Source organism: Nycticebus coucang, chromosome 13 (assembly GCF_027406575.1).
Source record: "Nycticebus coucang isolate mNycCou1 chromosome 13, mNycCou1.pri, whole genome shotgun sequence".
Classification (NCBI taxonomy): domain Eukaryota; kingdom Metazoa; phylum Chordata; class Mammalia; order Primates; family Lorisidae; genus Nycticebus; species Nycticebus coucang.
In genome coordinates this window covers 24131568-24149499 of record NC_069792.1, presented here as the reverse complement: position 1 = coordinate 24149499, position 17932 = coordinate 24131568, and the positions used below count along the sequence as shown (strand labels likewise).

The 17932-nt window shown below is 39.2% G+C and overlaps 1 protein-coding gene across 8 annotated transcripts in view; it reads left to right on the top strand.

The window, feature by feature from the left end:
- The window catches only part of STAU2 (staufen double-stranded RNA binding protein 2), a 329861-nt gene that overhangs the window by 15657 nt on the left and 296272 nt on the right, over positions 1–17932 (top strand). The gene's annotated exons all lie outside the window — the stretch shown is intronic.

Genomic DNA, 17932 nt, shown 5'->3' with positions numbered 1-17932 from the left:
ATTTAAGCCAATCCTGAACTTGAAACAATTGAGATTTTAGGCGGCGCCTGTGGCTCAAAGGGGTAGGGCACTGGCCCCATATGCTGGAGGTGGTGGGTTCAAACCCAGCCCCAGCCAAAAACTGCAACAAAAAAAAAAAAAGAAAAGAAACAATTGAGATTTTTACTATGTGATTTATTTATTTATTTATTTATTTAGACAGTGTTAAGCTGTTACCCTGGTAGAGTGCTGTGGCATCACAGCTCACAGCAACCTCAAACTCTTGGTCCCAAGCGACTCTCTTGCCTCAGCCTCCCAAGTAGCTGGGACTATAGGCACCCGTCACAACGACCTGGCTATTTTTTTGGTTGTAGTTGTCATTGTGGTTTGGCAGGCCTGGGTGGGATTTGAACCTGCCAGCTCTGATGTATGTGGCTGGCACCCTAGCCGCTGAGCTACAGGAGCCAAGCCTATTTATTTATTTTTATTTTGAGACAGAGTCTCACTCTGTTGCCCAGGGTAGAGTGCTGTGGTGGCAGCCTAGATCACAGCAACCTAAAACTGGGCTCAAGCAATCCTCTTGCCTCAGCCTCCTGAGTAGTAACTGGGAGTACAGGCACTCCATGATGCCTGGCTACTTTCTCTATTTTTAGTAAAGATGGGAGTCTTGATCTTTCTCAGGCCTATGTTGAACTCCTAAGCTCAAGCAATCCACCTGCCCCGGCCTCCCAGAGTGCTAGGATTACACTGTGCCTGGCCTACTATGTGATTTTTAATACTGTCTCTAGGATTAGTACTAAGTTTTTATTTGGGAAGTCTTTGATTCCTTAAAATGCCTGAATTATACTCTTTTTTTAGTCCTGACAGATTCTTCCATGTATGCTCCTGAAAGTAATTAAAAACTAGGCTATAATAAGTTATTTAGTATTTCATTTTATTTAACTCTGCCTGACGTTAGTATTTTTTTTTTTAGAAACAGTGTCTCAGTTTGTTGCCCTCGGTAGAGTGCTGTGATATCACAGCTCACCGCAACCTCCAGCTCTTGGGCTTAGGTGATTCTCTTGCCTCAGACTCCTGAGTTAGCTGGGAGTATAGGCGCCCGCCACAATGTCCGGCTATTTTTTGTTGCAGTTTGGCTGGGGTCGGATTTGAACCCGCCACCCTCGGTATATGAGGCTGGTGCCCTACTCACTGAGCCACAGGTTCCACCCTGACGTTAGTATCATTGTGGAACATGGTAGTATTCCATGTTCAGTTATGATAATGGTACTTTTGTGCCTTTAAATTGAGATCCTCATTTTTACTTTTGGCTTTTAAGAATGTGTTACTATCCGTGTGCAACCCATACTTACTGTAGAAGAATTAGGTGGCATTGATAAACAAAACAAAAAAAAATCACAAGAAATTCCACTATTCTTTTTTTTCTTCACTATTCTTTTGCAGAGATAATCACTGGTAACATTTTGGGGTGTATACTGCTAGCTTTTTTTTTCTATGCAAGTATGTTTTTTTTTTGTAGAGACAGAGTCTCACTTTATGGCCCTCGGTAGAGTGCTGTGGCCTCACACAGCTCACAGCAACCTCCAACTCCTGGGCTTAAGCGATTCTCTTGCCTCAGCCTCCCGAGGCAAGTATGTTTTTATATGGATTTAATAATCTTAATTTTGGAGGTACACAAATTTATTTAAACAAGCCCTTATTGTTGGACAGATTTTTATAGTCTAGTTCATGCCACAGTAAGTTTTATTTTACATGTATCTATTTGTCCATTCATTTTCTTAGAATTACAAGAAATGGAAATACTGGTCAAAAAGGTAGATTTTTAAAGACATTTGACATATACAAATACCAAAAATACAAAATTATATTTACTAGAAATGTATGAGAATGCCTATTTCTTTACCTCTTTGGCAAATTTTTAGTTTTTGCCAATCTGTTTGACAAAAAGTGGTATTCTAGTTTGTATTTCTGTGATTTGCTTCTATTTGTTATTTTGTGTTTTGCTTTTTGTAAAATGCTTATATTGTGTCTACTGTCATCCTTTTATTTGTAACATGCTTTGGATTATATATATCCCCTGAGAATTTTCTGAGTTAGTATTTATAAGCATTACTTTATGTTTTTTCATTCATTGCTAATCAACAAATAACTGGGGCTACTATGTAATTTCCAGGGTACTGTGATACACAGGGGTTTGGTATATTTGCGCCCCGTTTCCCTGATGATTAATTCCCCAGGGAAAGGAAAATCATTTTAATGATAAGCTACATCTAATATATTAAGAAGGCATGTTGCTGTGCCATAATATTTTAAAACGAGTTGCTGATATAGGGCCAATTTTGGAGCATTAGGTGATGAAGCAGACTTGATTGGTCATTGTGTCCTTAGGGGATTGGAGAAGTTTACATTAGTCAGTTGCAGCATTGTGAGAGTGTAGCAGCAGGGATTTAAGTAGTCTGGTGGCTCCTTTTAACAAGGTTTGGGCAACACGAAAGCTAAGAGGAAGCTTTAAGGCCAGACAGAAGTGGAATGGGAGGGCAGACAGGGTAAGTAAGACATGTTCAGTGCAAGAGCTGCAAGAGAAAGTCTTGCAGGGCCAGAGGGAGCTGGACCCTGTGAGAAGAGTAAAGCTTCTATTATCCTGTGTAGTGTGAAGCCAATGTATGATTATCAAGAAGGCAAGGGCCAGGCCAGGCCAGTCCAGGCAAGGTGGCTCACGCCTATAATTCTAGCATTCTGGGAAGCTGAGGTGGGAGGATTCCATGAGCTCAGGAATTGGAGACCAGCCTGAGCAAGAGTGAGACCCCATCTTTAATAAAAACAGAAACAAATTAGCCAGGCATGGTGGCGGGTACCTGTAGTCCCAGCTACTTGGGAGGTTGAGGCAAGAGGATCTCCTGAGTCCAGGAATTTGAGGTTGCTGTGAGCTAGGCTGAGGCCATGGCACTCTAGCCTGGGCAGTAGAGTAAGTGTCTTCAAAAGGGTTGGGGGCAGCGGGGAGAAGCAAAAGTCTATCTTTCAGCATTGTTGTGAGGGATGACTGAGATAACAAAGGTTAAGATGCTTAGCATGGGCCTTGGTACTATTGCTGTTGTTGTTAATTTTACTATTAATATTGCTGTTGGTTATTTCTGCCTGACTGGGAAAGGAGGGTAGAAGGTAGACCTTTAGGTAGGTCACTGGGTAAAGTTTTTTGGGGAATGAGCCACTTAGACGCTTTTTCAAGTCCAGATTGGCTTCAAGTGTGTCCTCTTTTTTGATGTAGGACCGGGACTTGTAGGATATGGAGTAGGATTTGCAATTTGCTTATTTATCATGTAGCCATATGATATAGTCTCCAGTTAGGGGATAAGAAAAATAGTGAACATAGAGGTCAGGATGTGTAAGAAGGGCTTTTACTTTCTCCTGTGCTGATATAATAGGAACTAGATTTATGTGTGGCCAGCTTCCAAGATGGCCCCCAATGAGCCCTGAATTCTGATATTTGCAGCATTGTGTAACCTCCTGCACATTGTGTTTGGGTTTGTCTGTGTGATCAATAGACTATGGTAGAAATGATGAATCATTTTTGAGGATAGGTTATTTATAGAACACATTTAGGTTTTGCCTCTCACTTCTCGTGTATAACCCAGTTTCTCCCCTATCCTCTTGAATTGCTCACTCCTAGAGCAGTTAGCTGCCATGTTGTGAACAGCCCAATGGAGAGGTTCTTGTAGTGAGAAATTGAGGCCTCCAGACAACAGCCGGCAAGGAACTGAGGTCTCTAGCTGACAGAGTGTGTGTGAGCCTTCTGGGAAGCAGATCTTTGTGCCCTAGTTAAGCTTGAGACTGCTGGCACTGGCATGTTGACTACAACCTCACGAGAAAGCCTGAGCCAGAGTAACCTATCTGAGCTGCTCCCTGATTGCTGACCCTCAGGAAATATGTGCTAAATTGGGATAATTTATTATGGAGCAAATACACTTCTTCATTAAAGAACTTGAGAACTTGAAAAATATATGAACAATGATTTTCAGGCATTGAATGACAAGCAGGAGCAGACTGTGACCACTGAGAGAATGGAAACAAATGCAGTAAAGCTTTTCAATTGTACCAGCTTACACTAGAGCCCAGAGGAAGTTTACTGGCTTCTGGACAACAGAGTGGAACCAGGACAGAGCCCAACAGTCTTGTTGAGATGAGGAGACAAGGGTAAAAATTTGGGAAGGCCAAACTGGTTAGAATTGCAGGACAGAGTACCAGAGAAAAAGGAGCCTTGCGGGATTCGGGTGGGGAGGCATATGCTAAAAAGCAGGAAAGCACATACAAGTGTGCATGCATTCTAGAGGGTGGATTTCTGATTTGTATCTGCTTAACAGGACCTACTTGAGCCTGAGAAAAAACTACTGGAAAGCACTAAGAAAAACAATTTCCAGAGTTCACAGAAGGGTAGAGATATTTTGTGTTCCCACTACCAAGACTGAAAAACCTTGTAATAATACATAGGATATAGGAAAGAGTCCTCAGGTGCAAAGTGGTTCCAAGTAACTTAACTATACCAGAATACTGTTTAAAGGAATACAACACAATTCAGAACCAAACAAGGTAAAGTATACAGTGTTTTTCTTTTTGTTTTTGTTTTTCAAGTGCAGTGGCATCATCATAGGCCATAGAAACTTCAAACTTGTGGGCTCTCAAGTGATCCTCCTGCTTCAGTATCCTGAGTAGCTGAGACTACAGGCACTTACCACCACACCTAGCTTATTTTTTGTTCTATTTGTAGTAGAATTGGGGTCTTGCCTTGCTCAGGCTGGTCTTGGACTCCTGACCTCAAGTGATCTTCTTTCCTTGGTTTCCCAGAAAGCTAGTAAGTGGATGTGTGGCACTGTGCCTGGACCTAATATTACATCTTTTTCTTTTTCTTTCTTTCTTTTTTTTTTTTTTTTTTTGAGACAGAGTCTCACTGTATTGCCCTCACAGTAGAGTGCTGTGACGTCACAGCTCATAGCAAGCTCCAACTCTTGGGCTTAAGTGATTCTCTTGTCTCAACCTCCCAAGTAGCTGGGACTACAGGTACCTACCAAATCGTTTGGCTATTTTTTTGTTGTTTTAGTGGTCCCGGGCTGGGTTTGAACCCGTCAGCCTAGGTGTATGTGGCTGACGCCATAACCATTGTGCTACAGGTGCCAAGCCCTAATATTACATCTTAAACTAGTAAATAAGGAGCACATTAAACTCAAAGCTAGAAGAAAAAGGGAAATAAAGATTAGAGTAGAGATAAATGAACTACAGAATAGGAAAATAATATAGAGAAACCAAAGGTTGATTCTTTGGAAAGATAAATAAATTGACAAACTTACAGCTAGACAAGGAAAAAAGCACAGATGCATATAACTAAAACCAGATATTAATGTAGGGACATTCCTATTTATCTAAAAGAAATAAAAAATATTAAAGAGGATTCTGTGAACAATTGTATGTCAACACATGGATAACTGTGTGAAATAAATGGACAGTTTCCTAGAAACTCTTACTACCTAAAACTGACTCAGGAAGAAATAGAAAATATGAACAGAGATATAAGAAGTAAACAGATTGAATTAATAAAACTTCTCAAACAAACAAAAATCCAGGACCAGGTTGTTTCTTTGGTGAATTCTACCAAATAATTAAAGAAGAACTCATACCTATCTGTCTCACACTCTTCCAAAAAAAAAAAATGGGAGTGGAAAGAGAAGGAATACTTTTGGACTCGTTCTTTGAGGCCATATTGCCCTGATAACTAAAGCCACAAAAAGACACCATGAGAGAACTACAGACAAATATTCTTTATAAATATAGATGCAAATTTTTTTTTTTTTTTTGCCCAAGGCTGGGTTTGAACCCACCACCTCCTGCATATGGGGCCGGTACCCTACTCCTTTGAGCCACAGGCACTGCTCCAGATGCAAAATTTTTAAACAAAATACTTGTAAGCTAAATCCAAGAGTACACTTAAAGGATTATACCTTGACTAAGTGGGATTTATCCCAGGAATCAATAGTGGTTCAACATAAGGAAATCAGTTAATGTAGTAAACCACATTACTAGAATGAAGGGAAAAAAAAAACACGTGATTATTTCACTTGATGCAGAAAGCATTTTACAAAATCCATCAGCTGTTCATGATAGAAACACGGAAGATTAGGAATAGTGGGGAACTTCTTTAAGATTTCTCAACATTCAGAATTTAACCCATAGCTAACATCCAACTCAGTGGTGACAGACTGAAATCTTTCCTTTATGATCAGAAACAAGACTAGGATACCCATTCTCACCCCACTGTTATTCAAACTGTAGTAGAATTTATAGCCAGAGAAGTTAGTTAAAAAAAATAAACAGAGACATCCTAATTGAGAAGAAAGAGGTGAAACTTTAGCTATTTGCAAGTGACGTGGTCTTTGAAAATCCCCCAAATTCAACTCCATTAAAGCTATTAAGTAAGTTGAGCCAAGTAATAAGTGCAAGATAAATACAAATAAAACAGTTGTATTTCTGTATATCAGCAACGAATAACAAAAAGAAATTAAAAAAATTTTATTTATAGTAGCATCCCCAAACATGTAGGAGTAGACTTATTAAAGATGTATGCACTGAAAGCTACAAAACATTGTTGAAAGAAATTAAAGAAGACCTACATAAGTGGAAAGACACATTGTGTCCATGGATTGGAAGACATAATATTGTTAGGATGGCAGTACTCTCCAAGGCAGTCCACAGGCTTAATGCTGTATATGACAATTAAGTTTGTGAACTTGCCACCATGTGCTTATGTTGGTAGTACTGTACAAACAAATTGGTAAGATTTTATAACCTCGGTTTTTGTGAGTATCAGTGTTGCACAGCTGTGTTTATGTCAACGTTTGGCAGTGTCTTGCTGAATAGTGCTGATTATTGTTGCATGTTTTTGTGTGCCATTGCAAGAATGTCAGAGCTTGAATTAGAGGAATGAAAAAACATTCATAAATTTCTTGTTAAACCTGGGAAGAGTGGAAGTGAAACCAGTGATGTGTTAGTCCAAGTTTGTGGGGGAAATGAAGAAAATGAAGTGTACAAATGGATTAAACATTTTTCTGAGGGGAGAGAAAGCGTCATTGATGAAGAGAAGTCAGGGCAGCCAGTAATGAGAAGAACTGATAAAAACATTGCAAAACTCTGTTGAATTGTATGTCAGAATTGTCAGCAGACTGCGAGAAGCATAGCAGACCAAGTGGACATTGATAGAGAAAGAGTTGGGGAAAAAAAATTTTTTTTTTAATTGAGACAGACTCTGGCGTCCTGTCTAGAGTGCTGTGGCATTATAGCTCATAGCAACCTGTGATCCTCTTGCCTCAATATTCTATTTTTAGGAGAGGCAGAGTCCTGCTATTGCTCAGGCTGGTCTCGAACTCTTGAGCTCAAGCAATCCACCTGCCTCAGAATCCCAGAGTGCTAGGATTACAGATGTGAGCAGCTATGCCTGGCCAAGAGTTAGGAAAATCTTAATTGAAACTCTTAGCATGTAAAAGGTGCCACTCTTGGATCACAGGACAGTGCACCAGCTCACATGGCACTGTCTGTGAGGGAGTTTTTAGTCAGTGAACAAATAACTGTATTAGAACTCCCTTCCTACTCACCTGATCTGATACTGAATGACTTTTTTCATTACCTGAAAATACAGGAAATAATGAAGGAAGACATTTTGATGACATTCAGGACATTAAGGGTAAAATGAGAACAGCTTTGATAGTCATTTCAGAAAAAGAGTTTCAGAAAAAGAGTTCTAAAATTGCTTTGAAGGAAAGAGTTGGTGCATAGCTTCACAAAGGGAGTACTTCAGAGGTGACTGTAGTGATATTCGGCAATGAAATAGCACTTTTTCTTGGATGAATTCACAAACTTCATTGTCAGGCCTCTTGTCAGAATTCTAGTGGCCTTTTCTGCAAAGATGGAAAAGCTGATCTTCAGATTCATACGGAGTTGTAAAAGGTTCAAATAGCCAGAATAATCTTGAATAAAGCTGAAGAATTACTGTGAAACTATAATAATCAAAACAGTGTGGTATCAGCACAGGGATAAGTTAGATATATACACAGTAGAATAGAATTGAGAGCCCAGAAGTAAACCAGTACATCCATAGGGAATTGACTTTTCTTTTTTTGAGATAGTCTCAAGCTATTACCCTGAGTAGAGTGCCATGGCATCACAGCTCAAAGCAACTCTTGGGCTTAAATGATTCTCTTGCTTCAGCCTCCCAAGTAGCTGGGACTACAGGCACCCACCACAATGCCTGGCAGTTTTTTTGGTTGTAGTTGTCATTGTTTGGCAGGCTTGGGCTGGGTTTGAACCTTCCAGCCTGGGTGTATTTGGCCAGGGCCCTACCCACTGAGCTATGGGCACTGCTGGGAATTGATTTTTGTCAAGGCTGCCAAGACCATTTGGTGGGAAAAGAATTCTTTGAGAAGTGGTTCTGGAGTATTGGAGATCCACATGGAAAGCAATAGAGTTGGACCCTACCTCACACCATAGATAAAATTAACTCAAAATGGATAAATGGCCTAAATATAAGTACTAAAACTCTTACAACTCTACAACAAAATGACAGTCCAACTAAAAATGAGTAAAGGATATGAATAGACAAATCTTCAAAGAAAATGTACAAGTATACACATGAAAAAAATATTCCTCATTGGAGATCAGTGAAATGTAAGTGAAAACAATAATGGTATACCACTTCACACTTAACTAAGGATGGCTAGAATTAAAAGACCAACAATAGCAAGTGTTGGGGATGTGGAGAAGCTGGAACCCTTGTACATTGCTGGTACAAATGTAAAATGATTCAGTCTTTGTGGAAAAGTGATGGTTCCTCAAAGTAAAGCATAGAATTATCAAATAAGCCAGCAATTACACTCCTAGGTATATACCCAAAAGAATTGAAAATAGGTATTCAAACAAATACATCTACACATGTATTCATAGCAGCTATAATAGCTAAATGGTGGAAACAGCCCAAATGTTTACCAGTGGACTAATGGGTAACAAATTGTAGGTATTTACATTCCATAAAATAGTCTTCATCCATGAGAAAAATGATGCACTGATGCATATTGCAATGCAGATTAACCATAAAAACAAGTTAAAGAAGTAACACACAAAAGGCAAGGTCACATATTGTATGATTCCATTTATACAAAATATCCAAGTAGTTAATCCATGAGATAGAGTGTGGATTGGTGCCTGCCAGAGTCCGGGGGGAAGCAGAGTTGGGGAGCAATGAATGGGCATGGGGTTTCCTTTATAGATGATAAAAATACTTTTTTTTTTTTTTTGAGACAAAATCTCTAGCTGTCACCTGTGTAGAGTGCTGTGTCGTCACAGCTCATAGCAACCTCAAATTCTTGGGCTTAAGTGATTCTCTTGCCTCAGCCTCCCAAGTAGCTGGGACCACGGGCACCCGCCACAACGCCTGGCTGTTTTTTTGTTGCAGTTGTCATTGTTGTTTAGCTGGCCCGGGCCAGGTTTGAACCCGCCAGCCTGGGTGTATATGGCTGGCGCCCTACCCACTGAGCTACAGGCGGCACCAATAAAAATATTTTGGAACTATATATAGTTGGTGATTGTGTAGCACTGTGAATGTACACCAAATGCCCTTAGATTGTTCACATTAAGTGGATTAATTTGATGTTACATCAATTTTACCTCAGTAAAAAATTAAAATCTTTGCAAAGACGTATATAAATATGATTCACAGCCTGTTACTTAAAAGAAAAAATATCCCTGGATAGAAAGAGATCCAGAAATGACAAAGATGATTAATTTATCAAAGATGTAAAAAGAGCTGCTGTTAGTATGTTCTAAATCAGGGGTCCTCAAACTGCGGCCCGTGGGCCACGTGAAGTGGTATGATTGTATTTGTTCCCATTTTGTTTTTTTACTTCAAAATAAGATATGTGCAGTGTGCATAGGAATTTGTTCATAGTTTTTTTTTTTTTTTTTTTTAACTATAGTCTGGCCCTCCAACGGTCTGAGGGATAGTGAATTGGCCCTCTGTTTAAAAAGTTTGAGGACGCCTGTTCTAAATGTTCTAGAAGGGAGAGGAAACAAAGTGATGTGGAAATAAATAGAAGATATAAAAAAGTACCCAAATAGAACTTCCAGAGATGAGGAATGGGATATCTGAAAAATAAAAAGTACATTGGCTAGGGATAATAGATAAGACGCGGTAGACTAGAAGATTGGTGGACTTGGATACTAATGTTCCACAATGAAGCACAGGGTGGAAAGACTGAAGAAGAAAAACCTCAGAGCATCAATCCAGTGGAATAATAACAGGTGTCTAAGATGCAGGTATTTAGATTCCCAGAAGAGGGGAGAGAGAACAGGCAAAATTTGATGAAATAATGATTGAAAACCTCTGTTCAGTGAAAACTATAAACCCATGGATGGTTAAGAAGTCAGTGAACCAAAAATAGAAGAAACATTAAAAAAAATATATCATAGGCTAGGCACAGTGGCTCATACCTGTAATCCCTGTGGTAAGGCTCAGTGGTTAGGGGGCCACATACACCGGGGCTGGTGGGTTCGAACCTGGCCTAGGCCTGCTAAACAACAGTGACAACTATAACAAAAAAACAGCTGGTTGCTGTGCGGGCACCTGTAGTCCCAGCTACATGGGAGGCTGAGGCAAGAGATTTGCTAAAGCCCAAGAGTTTAAGGTTGCTGTGAGCTGTGACGCCACTGCACTCTACCAAGGGTGACAGCTTGAGACTTTGTCTCAAAAAAGAGAAGAAAGAATGGGGCAAAGGGAAGGAAAATAGGTAATTGTTAGGTGCTTATATTTATTTGAAGATAGGCTGTGTATATTTTAGAGCAAGTGCTATAAAACAAAGTAATAATACGCTCATAGAGGAGTTAAAATGTAATACAAAAAATAATCAGTCCAAAAGAAGGTGAGTAAAGATGAAAAATGGAACAAATATCAGATGAGCTAAAAACAGCAAAACAGTAGATATAAATCTGACCATATTGAAATTACAGTAAATACAATGGTCTAATCACTCCAGGTAAAAGGCAAGAATTGTTCAGTTAGATAGCAAAGCAAGTACATATGCTTCTTGGCTTATAATGGTCTTATGTCCTGATAAGCCTATTATATTATAAGTTGAAAATATTGAAAATTGAAAATGTGTTTAGTACACTCAACCTGCTGAACATCATCACTTAGGCTTCCCTACCTTAAAGGTGCTCAGAAGACTTACATTAGTCTGTATTGGACAAAATTGCTTAATGCAAAGCCTGTTTTATAATAAAATGAGGAGCATCTCATGTAATTTATTGAACACTATATTCAAAGTAAAAACAGTTATGTACTCAAAGTATGGTTTGAGTATGTACTCAAAGTATGGTTTCTATTAAATAAATATGGCTTTCTTACTATTGTAAAATTGGAAAAATAGTAAATTAAAACATCTTAAGTTGGAAACCGTGTATAATGGTAAGCTCACTTTATAAGAAGCTCACTTTAAACAGAAAGACACAGATTAAATATACAAGCATGTATGGGGACTTCGACATCTGCTCCATGTGGTATAATAGGAACCGTGTTTACTGTCTTCTTGAAACAGTCCTACCCCCACCCCTGAAAATCAGGCAAATACGCGGAAACAACAGTTCTGAAGACTGGATAGCAGGCAGTGAAGTTCAGTGCTCTACAGGATGAGAAACAGAAAAGGTGAGCCTTACAGTTGCCCCAGACTACTGCATTAAGAGATTTTCCAGCATGTGGCACAGGCAGTAAAAACCAAGGCATAGAGCCTGGCAGACTCCCTAAGTTTAAGAGCTGTTGCTGCTGTGAAGCCAATTAGCCAGTTATAAAAGCAACACTTGACAGGAACGGACTATTTACAAATTACTTAACTGTATTCCCGAACAAAGTTCAAGAAGACTTTCAGACATGAAAAATATCTAATATGCAACAAGGTAAAATTCACACTATATGTCATTCAAAGATTACTATGTTTACAAAGAAGCATGAAAATAATGACCCATGATGATGAGAATAATCAGAATCAACACAGAACTGACAATAGATGATAGAATCAGCAGAGGACTTTGAAATTAGCCATTATAACTGTATTCCATATGTACCAAAAGAGAGACAAGAAGGTACAGAAACATCCATATCAAACTTGTAAAGAAGAAAATTTTACCTGAGATATGCTGGAGAAGATTAATGACAACTTAGTGCAAAAAAAAGATCATAAACTTGAAGGCATAGCAATAGAAAGCATCCAGAATGAAACAAAAAAAGATAAAAAAATTTAGAAAGCATAAGGGATTGTGGTACCTTTAAGCAGCTAAATATAAATTAAAAAATTTTATTTTTTATTTTATTTTTATTTTTTTTTGTAGAGACGGTCTTTTTCACTCTCAGTAAAGTGTCATGGTGTCACACAGCTCACAGCAACCTCCAAATCCTGGGCCTAGGCGTTTCTCCTGCCTCAGTCTCCCGAGTAGCTGGGACCTCAGGCGCCCGCCACAATGCCTGTCTATCTTTTTGTTGCAGTTCGGCCAGGGCTGGGCTCGAACTCACCACCCTTAATATATGTGGCCAGCGCCCCGCCCACTGAACCACAGGCACTGCCTTATTTTTTATTTTTTTGAGACAGTCTCACTTTATAGCCCTCGGTAGAGTGCTGTGGCGTCTTAGCATTGTAGTTTGGCAGTGTACAGAAAAATGTATTTCAAGAAATAATAGCCAAAATCTTTTTAGATTTAATAAAACTATGAATCTACAGATGAAGGAAGTTCAAAGAATTTGAAGTATAAGAAACATAACGAAAACTACACCAAGGTACAGCAGGTCCTTGAATACTGTTTCATTCAGTGCCCTTTCATTATAACATTGATGAGAAGAAAATACTTGATTCCTGGCTGGGGCCACTGTCTGTGTGGAGTTTGCATTATTCTCGCTGTATCTGCGTGGGTTCTCTTTGGGTGCTTTGGTTTCCACTCACATCCCAGATATGTGCATATTAGGTTAATTAGCATGTCTAAAAATCGTGAGTGAGGTATGGGAGTGAGTGTGCCCTGGGGTGGAATGGTGTCCTTTCCCAGGGTTCTTTTTCTTCTTACTTGCTAAGGTGCTAGGATAAGCTCCACCCAGTTGTGTCCATGAAGTGGTAGATAATTGCCTTTTTATTAATCTGTCCTAAATGTAAATATAGCTTACTTTTATATCAGCATTTAATATTAGAAGTTTGGTGATGTTTTTATGATCAGAAATAAGCCATAAGTGCTTGACACCTGTTTATATCAATTAGCCTATGGTGTAATTGGCTTTGTTATACTGTACTCTGTTTCACTTAAAAGTCACAATTTCTAAGAACCTATCATGGCATTATAAGTGAGAACTTGCTGTACATTATAACTAATTTGCTCATAAAGAGGAAGTCTTAAAAGCAATCAGAGAAAAAAAGACCCGATCATGTTATGTGCAGAAGAACAAAGATAAAAACAGTAATAGATTGCTTATCAGAAACAATAAAAGCTAGAAAACAGTGGAGAAGCATCTTTAAAGTGCTGAAAGATGAAAAATATCATCCTAGAATGCTACGTCTGGCAAAAATATATTTAAGAAACAAAGATGAGGTTCGGCACCTGTAGCTCAGCGGCTAGGGTGCCGGCCACATACACGGGAGCTGGTGGGTTTGAACCCAGCCTGGGCCTGCCAAACAACAATGACAACTACAGCCAAAAAATAGCCAGGCGTTGTGGTGGCGCCTGTAGTCCCAGCTGCTTGGGAGGCTGAGGCAAGGGAATCACTTAAGCCCAAGAGTTTGAGGTTGCTGGGAGCTGTGATGCCAAGGTGCTCTACTGAGGGCGACATAGTGAGACTATCTTAAAAAAAAAAAAAAAAAAAGGAACAAAGATGAAATAAATACATTTTTAAACATACAAAAGCTGAAGGAATTCAGTAATACTTCCCCTCTAGAAGAAAATTTTATTTTATTTTATTTGTTTGAGACAGAATTTCGCTTTGTCACCCTTGGGAGAGTGCCTTGGCATCAAAGCTCACAGTAATCTGAAACTCTTGGGTTCAAATTCTTGCCTCAGCCTCCCTAAGTAGCTGGAACTACAGGCACCCACCACAATGCCTGGCTATTTTTAGGGGCAGGGGTCTCACTGTTCCTCAGGCTGGTTTCAAACTCCTGAGCTCAAGTAATCCATCCACCTGGGCCTCCCAGAGTGCTAGGATTACAGGTGTGAGCCACTGTGCCTGGCCCTAGAAGAAAATTTTGAGCTAGTTCTTTAGACAGCAGAAAAATGATACTAGATGAAATACAGATTTATGTGAAAGAAAGAATGCCAGAAATGATAACTACTTGGGTAAATATGTAAATTTTTTTTCTTAATATAGATAATCATTTAAAGCAAAAAAAAAAAATAAGCTCTTGTGGTTTTATAGCATATGAAGTCAAATAATTACCTTTGTGAACTCATTGTAGAAAAAGTGCTACATACCTCGTTAGTGAATGTCACTTGATCACCAAAGTACTCCCCTTGGGAAGCTATGCACCCATGCCAGTGCCTAGTCTACCCTTCAGAGCAATTTTGTGACATTTTTTCTGGAATGATCCATCAGAGCTGTTGTTGTATAAACTCTGACAATTAAGATCATGAACTTGCCAGTGGGTGTTTACATTGGCAGCACTGTACAAACACCATGGTAAAGTTCCATAACCTTATTATGTTAGTGTCCCACAGCTGTGTTTGTGTCAGCATGTAGTGGTGTCTCGCTTAGTGGCATCATGATTGTTGTTGCATGGTTTTGTGTGCCATATAATGACAGCCCTGATAGTTGTTTCAGGAAAAGAGTTCCAAAATTGCTTTGAAGGGTGGACTAGGCACTGGCATTGGTGGAAGTGTGAATATCAGCATAGTGATAGTCAGCAATGAGGTATGTAGCACTTTTTCTAGGATATTTGTGAACTTAATTGTCAGATCTTCATATAAAAGTAAAATAAATGCATAATTTATAATAACTTAAAGGAAGGGAGGGAAAAATGGAAGTATACTATTATAAGATTCTTACCAAGCTCTTGGTGAGGAAGAATCAATATTGTTAAAATGTTTATACTACCCAAAGCAATCTACAGGTACAGTGCAATCCCCTTTAAAATACTGATGAACTAGAAAAAATAGTTTTTTGCTTTGTATGGAACCAGAAAATACCCCAGATAGCCAAGACAATTCTTAGTAATAAAAACAAAGCTGGAGGCATCACTCTATCAGACTTTATATTACCCAAGTCCACAGTGATCAAAACAGTATGGTATTGGCACAAAAATAGAGACAGAGACATATGGAACAAAATAGAAAACCAGGAGATGAAACTAGTCTCTTGTTGCCACCTGATCTTTCATAAACCAAGAAAAAGCATGGTCCCTATTCAATAAATAGTATTAGGAGAACTGGATAACCACATGTTAAAGACTGAAAATGCATTCGAACCTTTCACCTTACAAAAATTGACTCAAGAAGGATAAAAGATTTAAATCTAAGGCACGAAACAATAAAAATCCTAGAATAAAGTATGGGAAAAACCCTTGATAATGTTGGTCTGGGGAAAGATTTTCTGAAGAAGACTTCAGTGGTATTTGCAACAATGGCAAAAATAAACAAATGGGACTTAAGCTGAAAAGTTTCTGCACAACTACGGACACAATAATTAAAACAAATAGTCTTCAGAATCACAAAAGTTTTGCATGTTATGAATCTGACAAAGGATTGATAACTACTAGAATCTACAGAGAACTCAAATTATTCAACAACAAAAAAAGAGCAAACAATCTGATCTATCTACTGGGCAACAGATATGAACAGAACCTCTGAATAAGACAGACAAATGGCTAACAAACACATGAAAAATGCTCATTGTCCCTAAATATCAGAGAAATGCAAATCAAAACCCTCCGAGATATCACCTAACCCCAGTGAGATTAGCCCATGTCACAGTCTCAAAGCCCCAAAGCTGCAGTTGCTGGTGCGAATGTGGAGAGAAGGGAACATTTCTACACTGTTGGTGGATCAGCAAACTAATGCAGCCTCTTTGGAAAGAAGTATGGAGAATCCTCAAAGAACTCAAATTAGACCTCCCATTTGGTGTTGCAATCCCATTACTAGGCATCTACCCAGAAGAAAAAAATCATTTTATCATAAGGACATTTGCTCTAGATCAGCGGTTCTCAACCTTCCTAATGCTGTGAACTTTTAATACAGTCCTAAGGGGTCTCGACCCACAGGTTGAGAAACTGCTGCATTAGATTGTTTATTGCAGCCTAATTTACAATTGCCGAAATGTGGAAACAATCTAAATGCCCAGCAACCCAGGAATGGCTCAAGAAGCTGTGGTATATGTATACCATGAAATACTATTGAACCATAAAAAGATGGAGACTTTACATCTTTTGTTAATCTGGATGGAGCTGAAGCACATTCTTCTTAGTAAATTATCACAAGTATCGCAAATATCCAATGTACTCAATACTATTATGAAGCCAATAGATGATCTCATTCACTCCCACATAGGAGAAAAACTCAATCCAATGCAAGTTGGGGGTGAGGGGGAAAGAGGATGGGAAGAGAGGGGAGGAGGAAAGGGGGATTGGTGTGCTCCCTCAACGGACACAACCTAAGGGAATATGGCACATCTCTTGGGTGCGTGGCACAGGAACAAGAGGGACTGTATCTAATGCAAACATTATAACCTACCCCGTTTCCCCGAAAATAAGACATCCTCCGAAAATAAGACCTACTTACAGGAAAGATAAGACGTCCCTTGAAAATAAGAGCTAGCACATCTTTGGGAGCACACCTTAAAATAAGACACTGTCTTATTTTCGGGGAAACAGGGTAGTTGTTCATACCCTCACCTTAACGTGAAATAAAAGGATTCTGGGGCAGCGCCTGTGGCTCAAGGAGTAGGGCGCTGGTCCCATATGCCGGAGGTGGCAGGTTCAAACCCAGCCCCGGCCAAAAATCACACACACAAAAAAAAAAGGATTCTGATGCTCTGCATGAGGTGTTATAGTATCACTTTATTGTGATAAGTTGAAGATGTATACCAGAAAGCGTAGAGCAGCCACTAAAATAGCAAAACAGTGTTATAACTAATAAGCCAAAAAAAGAAAAAAAAACACATAACATGGAGTCATGCACAATAATCCAATAGAAGCCAAGAAAAGATAAAAACTTCAATAAAGACCAAATGGGGCAAATATGAAACAAATAGCAAGATGATAGACTCAAACCTAAGCATTTGAATAATCAACATAAATAGTTTAAACATCTCAATTTAAAGGCTGAGATAGATTGGATATAAAAGTAAGATCCAACTACGTGCTTGCCTATGCGATACTTTAAGTGTAAACACAAAGTGATTAAAAGTAAGACTGGGGAGGCACCTGTGGCTCAGTCGGTAAGGTGCCAGCCCCATATACCGAGGGTGGCAGGTTCAAACCCGGCCCCGGCCGAACTGCAACCAAAAAATAGCCGGGTGTTGTGGCGGGCGCCTGTAGTCCCAGCTACTCGGGAGGCTGAGGCAAGAGAATTGCTTAAGCCCAGGAGTTGGAGGTTGCTGTGAGCTGTGTGAGGCCACAGCACTCTACTGAGGGCCATAAAGTGAGACTCTGTCTTACAAAAAAAAAAAAAAGTAAGACTGGAAAAAGATGTAACATAGTAACCTAGTCAAAAGAAATTTGGAGTGGTTAAATTAACATCAAAGTAGATTTTATTTTATGTTATTTTATTTATTTATTTTTGAGACAGAGCCTCAAGCTATTGCCCTGGGTAGAGTGTCATGGTGTCACAGCTCACAGCAACCTCAAACTCTTGGGTTTTAGTGATTCTCTTGCCTCAGCCTCCCATGTAGCTGCCACAATGCCTGGCTATT